The following is a 7,876-nucleotide window of genomic DNA, read 5'->3' on the forward strand; positions in this document are numbered from 1 at the left end:
AATCATATGAGGCATGCGAATCTTGTCTTCGAGGCAAGATGACAAAGACTCCATTTAGTAGACATGGAGAAAGGGCTAATGATCTGTTAGGACTCATACATTTAGATGTATGTGGGCCTTTCAGAATAGCTGCTAGAGGAGGCTATTATTACTTCATTACCTTCACTGATGATTTCAGTAGATACGACTATGTGTATCTGATGAGACACAAGTCAGAATCCTTTGAAAAGTTCAAAGAATTCAAGAATGAAGTACAAAACCAACTTGGTAAGAGTATTAAAATGCTTCGATCAGATCGAGGTGGGGAATACCTTAGCTAAGAGTTTCATGACCATCTCATTGAGTATGAGATCATATCTCAGCTCACTCCACATGGAACACCACAATGGAATGATGTATCAAAAATGAAAAATCACACCTTATTAGATATGGTACGATCGATGATGAGTCATACAGATCTTCCTACTTCCTTCTGGGGACATGCTCTAGAGACGGTCGCTTTCACACTTAACCGAGTTCCATCTAAGGCCGTCATAAAGACACCATATACAATATGGACTGGGAAGAGTCCCAAGATGTCTTTTATGAAGATTTGGGGCTGTAAGGCTTACGTCCGACGATAAGTCTCAGATAAACTTGGACTCAAATCAGACAAGTGCTATTTTATAGGATATCCCAAGGAAACAAAGGGATATTACTTCTATAATCCCACAGAAGGCAAAGTGTTCGTTGCCAGAACTGGTGTCTTTCTAGAAAGGGAATTTATTTATAGAAAGACTAGTGGGAGTGAAGTCAATCTTGAAGAAATTCAAGATACACAAACTAGCACTGATGCCTTGATGGAAATTGAACAGGCACCACAAGAAATTATGGAGCAACAACCTGTTCAAGTAGCACACGCTCTACGCAGATCTGATAGGACCCGTCGTCAACCTGAGAGATATTCATTTCTCTTGTCTGACCACGATGATGTAGAGCTTATTGGTCTTGATGAGCCTACATCTTATCAGGAAGCTGTACAGGGCCCAGATTCTGAGAAATGGCTAGAGGTCATGAGATCCGAAATGGAATCCATGTACACTAACCAAGTATGGACTTTGGTTGATCCACCTGAAGGGATCAAACCCATTGGGTGTAAGTGGGTCTTCAAAGTGAAGACTGACATGGATGGGCATAAGCATACCTATAAAGGTAGATTGGTAGCTAAAGGTTTCAAGCAAATTCATGGTATAGACTATGATGAAACTTTTTCACCAGTTGTGATGCTTAAGTCCATTCAGATTTTACTTGCTATTGCAGCTTACTATGATTATGAGATCTGACAGATGGATGTCAAAACCATATTTCTTAACAGAAATCTACTCGAGGATGTGTATATGACACAACCTGAGGGTTTTGTATATCCAAAGCATGCAGGAAAGGTTTGTAAGTTGCAAAGATCCATTTATGGATTAAAGCAAGCTTCTAGAAGCTGGAATTTTCGATTCGATGATGCGATCAAAACGTTTGGTTTCATTAAGAATAAAGATGAACCTTGTGTCTACAAGAAGGTTAGTGGGAGCACAGTCATCTTTCTCATATTGTATGTAGATGACATACTACTCATTGAAAATGATATCCCTACTCTTCAGTCAGTGAAGACTTGGCTTGGGAATTATTTTTCAATGAAAGACTTAGGTGAAGCAGCCTATATCTTAGGCCTTAAGATTTATAGAGATAGATCTAAAAGATTACTTGGCCTAAGTCAGAGTACATACATTGACAATGTGCTTAAACATTTTGTCATGGAGAATTCCAAGAAGGGATTTTTGCCTATGTCACATAGTGTGAGTCTTTCTAAGACTCAATGTCCATCTTCTAAGGTAGAAAGGGACCGCATAGATCAGATTCCTTATGCATCTGCTATAAGGTCTATCATGTACGTCATGCTTTGTACTCGCCTAGATGTCTCATATGATTTAAGCATGACAAGCATATACCAGTCAGATCCAGGTGAAGGTCACAGGACAACAATCAAGAATATTCTTAAGTACTTGAGAAGTGTTGGTCCCTTTAAAGGCCGGCAAGAGGGGAGGGGTGAATTGTCCTACAAAAAAACACAAACCTTTCTCGGATATTCAACTAATTTAAAAGAACTTGTAATAAAAAATAACGAGACTAATAAAATGCAAATCAGACATAGAGATTTACTTGGTTTGTAATCAGGGGATTGCTAATCCAAGGAAAGTAAGCGCACTATCTGATGATCTCCTTCGGGCAGAGTAGCCTCTTTACAGTGTTGACAGCACAAATAAAAAGAACAGAAATGAAAGCACAGAGAAAACTGATTACAAGTGAGTTTTATAAGCTGTGCAGATCAGTGCTATATTTATAGCACTGGTCGGGGCACCCCGAAGGGGTTCCGGGCGCCCTGGGGGGATAAAACTTTATCCCCCAACGTTCAGATCGAGTTTGAATCGATCTGGTCAACATCTTCGGTCTGGGTGCCCCGGAGGGTTCCAGGCGCCCCGGTCAGCTCCGGGCGCGGCGGACCCCAAAAGTCAACTCTGGTTGACTTTTTCCGTCCGGTAGCTCTGCTTCAGTTCAGCTCGTCTCGGTTCGGGTCTTCAACTCCGGTTCCGCTAGCTTGGGTGATCTCGGCCATCCAGAATAGGGCTCACCCGAACCCAAGTTCCGGCCTTCTCCTTGCACAGCCTTTCTTCCCGGTTTCTCATCCCTCGAACATCGCACACGTTCTTCTCGTCCACCGGTGTACTCTTCTGCGGTCACCTCGTCTCTCGGACGCACCGAGCCCGTCGGCTCTCTCCCCGTGCCGTCCTTCTCACTAGCCGCGTCTTCCGCTCGACTTCCTGTGTTCCTAAGCTCCTGCACACTTAGACACAAGGGTTAGACACAACAGGACCTAACTTAACTTGTTTGATCACATCAAAACACCTTGGGGTTCCAACAATCTCCCCCTTTTTGATGTGAGCAACCCAAGTTAAGCTAGGGTAAAATAAATGCAATAAAAAACAATTAATATGCAAATAAGTCCAAATATTTTTCAATTTAAAAATTACCTCCCCCTAGACTTAACATACTTCTCCCCCTTTAATCACATAAAAATTGGGGTTCTAAACAAGTCTAAGGTAAATTCTCACTTAAAAGTCTTAAGTGTTAATAAAAATTTTAAAAAATTTCTAAGTTTTAAAAGAAAATATTCATAAGGAAAATTTTCTAAATTTTTTTTTAAAAAAAATATGATATTTTTTCAAAAATTTAGGTATTTGCAAAAATTTCTATGTTTTTGAAAATATGTGTATTTTTTAATATATTTTCTAAAATAAATTGAGTAACTCTTTTAAAGCATTAAGTAATTTGAATTAATACTTTTTCAGTTAGTCATTTAAACTTTTCATTTTGATACTTGGCTTCCAGGCAGTGGCGAGGCACTAGGCCTTCTTGGTTATTGGAGCAACAACCACTTTCTAGACAAAGCCGCATAAAGAAATTACATGTTTAATTTTCTTGCTGAAAATGCTTAGTCTAATTTTAATTTTTTAAGTTAAACATGTTTTCGTAACCCAATAAAGGTTTCCACCTACAGGGTTAATCAAGTATTTCCTAGGTACATAGGCTTTTGATATTTTTCTAATTTGAGTTTGATGAAATCTATAATACCAATTTAAACCTTTATAATTTCTAAAAGTAGAAATATTTGAAGCATTAGCCTTTTCAATCTTTCTATTTCTTCTTTTAGTTTTTCATTTTCAATTTATCAAAATCCTCTATAAGACATGATTTTACCAAAATTCTTTTTGTTTCTAAAATTTTATTTTCTAATTTGGTATTTTTATTTTCTAATTTATACATGGATTTTTCCATAGACTTAATTCTAAAGTAAAGTTTATCAGGGGGTAAGAGGCATACCTCACTTACCATATCAGACTTGAAGCCTGAATCTCCCCCTGCTTCGCTGTTTTCATCTGAGGTCGCTCCCCCTTCATTGATGTTGGGTTCTGATGTGCTTTGCCCTTCGTAGCTTGCCATCAGCGCTAGCCCGACATATTCTTGAATCTCGGACTCAGATGATGAAGTGTCGTCCCAAGTAGCTTTTAGGTTCTTATGCTTCTTGGGAATCTTGCCTTTGTCCTTCTTTAGTTCTGGGCAATCCTCTTTTAGGTGTCCTTCCTTTTGTGTTTTGCCCTTCGTAGATTGCCATCAATGCTAGCCCGACATATTCTTGAATCTCAGACTCAGATGATGAAGTGTCGTCCCATGTAGCTTTTAGGTTCTTATGCTTCTTGGGAATCTTGCCTTTGTCCTTCTTTAGTTCTGGGTAATCCTCTTTTAGGTGTCCTTCCTTTTGACACTGGTAGCAACGCATCCTTCTTCTATTTTTAGGATTCTTTTTATTATGCATTTCTTTAAATTTATTAGATCTAAAAAACTTTTAAAAGTTTCTTACCATATATGCTTCCTGATCCTCTTCTGAATTTGACTCGGGTTCATCCTTCTTGGTTGCGTTTAGTGCAATCATCTGGCTTGCTTCCTTTGTTGTCCCGACACACCTGGTTTCATGTATTTCAAGTGTAGAGAACAATTCTTCTAAGGTACTTACCTCCAGGTCCTTTGAAATGTAATAGGCGTCGATGATTGACGTCCATTCTAGAGTTCTGGGAAACGCGTTGAGAGCGTAGCGTATGGTGTCCCAGTTTGTTACCGTTTCACCGAGGTTCTCGAGACCGGTAATCAATTCTTTTACCTTCGCGTGTAGATCAACTACCTTCTCACCTTTCTCCAGACGGATGTTCGTCGGTATGTTCCGAAGGATGTCTCTTCTTGCGAGCTTCGCTTCGGACGTGCCTTCGTGGAGTTCCAGGAACTTCTCCCAGAGTTCTTTAGCAGATGAATAGCTTCCGATGCGGTTGACTTCTTGAGACGGCAACACGCTGAGCAGGTGATATTCCGCACAGTTGTTCACTACGGACTCATTTTGCTCCTTCTTTGTCCACTGGCTCTCTTATTTTTCTTCTCCATCTTGATCCGTCGGAGCTACAAACCCATACTTTATAATTAACCAAATTTCAAAATCAGTTTTTAGGAATACCTCCATACGACGCTTCCAGTGTGTGAAGTCCCTCTCTAATTTTGGTGGAACGATGCTTGGTCCGACCATCTCGTTGCTTCGATCGGTGGTTAGTCCTCCTGAAGCGCCTTGCTCTGATACCACTTGTTGGTCCCTTTGGAGGCCGGCAAGAGAGTAGGGGTGAATTGCCCTACAAAAAAAACACATACCTTTCTCGGATATTCAACTAATTTAAAAGAACTTGTAATAAAAAATAACGAGACTAATAAAATGCAAATCAGACACAGAGATTTACTTGGTTTGCAATCAGGGGATTGCTAATCCAAGGAAAGTAAGCGCACTATCTGATGATCTCCCTTGGGCAGAGTAGCCTCTTTACAGCGTTGACAGCACAAATAAAAAGAACAAAAATGAAAGCACAGAGAAAACTGATTACAAGTGAGTTTTATAAGCTGTGCAGATCAGTGCTATATTTATAGCACTGGTCGGGGCACCCTGGGGGATAAAACTTTATCCCCCAACGTTCAGATCGAGTTTGACTCGATCTGGTCAACATCTTCGGTCCAGGCGCCCCGGAGGGGTCTGGGCGCCCCGGTCAGCTCCGGGCGCCCCGGACCCCAAAAGTCAACTCTGGTTGACTTTTTTCGTCCGGTAGCTCTGCTTCGGTTCAGCTCGTCTCGGTCCGGGTCTTCAACTCCGGTTCCGCTAGCTTGGGTGATCTCTACCATCCAGAATAGGGCTCACCCGAACCCAAGTTCCGGCCTTCTCCTCGAGCAGCCTTCCTTCCCGGTTTCTCGTCCCTCGAACGCCGCACACGTTCTTCTTGTCCATCGGCGTACTCTTCCGCGGTCACCTCGTCCCTCGGACGCACCGAGCCCGTCGGCTCTCTCCCCGTGTCGTCCTTCTCGCTAGCCGCGTCTTCCGCTCGACTTCCTGTGTTCTTAAGCTCCTGCACACTTAGACACAAGGGTTAGACACAACAGGATCTAACTTAACTTGTTTGATCACATCAAAACACCTTGGGGTTCCAACAAGAAGGACTCAAGATTATTTCTTGATCTTTGGAGGTGATGAAGAGCTTGTTGTAAAGGGTTACACTGATGCTAGCTTACAAACAGATAAGGATGATTATAGATCGCAGTCAGGGTATGTGTTTTGCTTAAATGGTGGTGTTGTGAGCTGAAAGAGTTCGAAGCAGGACACAGTCGCTGATTCTACAACAGAAGCCGAGTATATTGCTGCTTCAGCTGCAGCAAAGGAGGTTGTTTGGATCAGGAAGTTCATTGCAGAGCTTGATGTTGTTCCTAGTATAGCGAGTCCAATAGACCTCTATTGTGATAACAATGGGGCTATTGCACAGGCTAAGGAACCTCGTTCTCATCAGAAATCCAAACACATACTACGGTGATTCCATCTCATTCGAGAGATTATCGATAGTGGAGATGTAAAGATATGCAAAGTACCGACCGATGCTAACATTGCAGATCCTTTGACCAAGGCTTTAGCACAGAGAAAGTATGATGGTCACACTAGGTCCATGGATATTCGATATCTTAGTGATTGCACTAGTGCTAGTGGGAGATTATTAGTATTAGCCCTAATACCAATTATGAGATGATTGTAAAGGGCACATTATTGTATCATATATCATTATTAATAAAAGACAAAATGGTTATTATATTTATTTCAGTTCAGTGTCAATTGAATAAGTATAATAATGTCCTTGAGTAGTAGGTTTTTATCGACAATATATCAATTAATTGAATTGATAGTGAAATATTGTAGAGAACACTACTCTTAATTATTCCTAGTCAAGCATTAATATACAAAGGACAATATTAATGCGTTGAGAGTAGCATGTAGTTCAACGGATGACTTGATCTCACAAGTCATGGATATGAGATATCAAGTTGACACATGGGTATATATTAGAGAATATATACTGAATGACCCGCCATGAGAATGTTTCATTGATCGTTATATGAGTATCATAAACATTCTCATGTGACTATTGGTATGAATAATCCTTAGACCTGAAGTCACTACGTTTCCCTACATAAGGAGTTGTGTACTTTGGTATCGGCAAACGTCACCTGTAACAAAGTGGACAATAAAGTCAATCACTGGGTATGCAATGAATTATGAGAAGGGATGTGAGTGATGTAGATGAGATCTATCCCTTCCATATGACGGAAGTGATATCTGTGGGCCCCTTGATTAGTAGGACACAAGAAAGCATGGTCATGCGCAAATGAGTCAATATGAGATATTGAGCTTATTTTATTGAGTGTGTCTACTTAGAGATCAACAAACATAAAGGTTAATAAGAGGATGACACGGTTTATGCCTCATTGATCAACCTAGATATCAAGGATAGAGGGACCAAGTCATACAAGATAATAGCCACGGACAGGTTAGGTCAGATCTTGACCTTCTCGTCACTTGGGTAGCAATGATACCTTGCTAGATGTCACTCATTGCTTATGTATCTAAATGGTTTTAGATACATTGCCAACGTTACGAGAGCCTATTGGGTCACACACAAAGAACACGTTGACTTGGAGATGGATTATGGGGTTAAGTTTAATCCGAATTATACACATTGAGTTAGACTCGAATGAATTCGGATTAGACTTATTGAGTAATGGGTTAGACTCATTGGTTTATTGGGTTAATGACTTATTGGGTTAATGGTTAATCCAATATTCTAAATCCAACCCATTAAGATTAATGAATATTAATAGAGATTAATATATCATTAATCAAAAGGAAGATCAAGAGACAAAAGTATTTCGTATTCATTGGATG

The sequence above is a fragment of the Zingiber officinale genome, chromosome 5B (genome assembly GCF_018446385.1).
Source record: "Zingiber officinale cultivar Zhangliang chromosome 5B, Zo_v1.1, whole genome shotgun sequence".
NCBI classification, from domain to species: domain Eukaryota; kingdom Viridiplantae; phylum Streptophyta; class Magnoliopsida; order Zingiberales; family Zingiberaceae; genus Zingiber; species Zingiber officinale.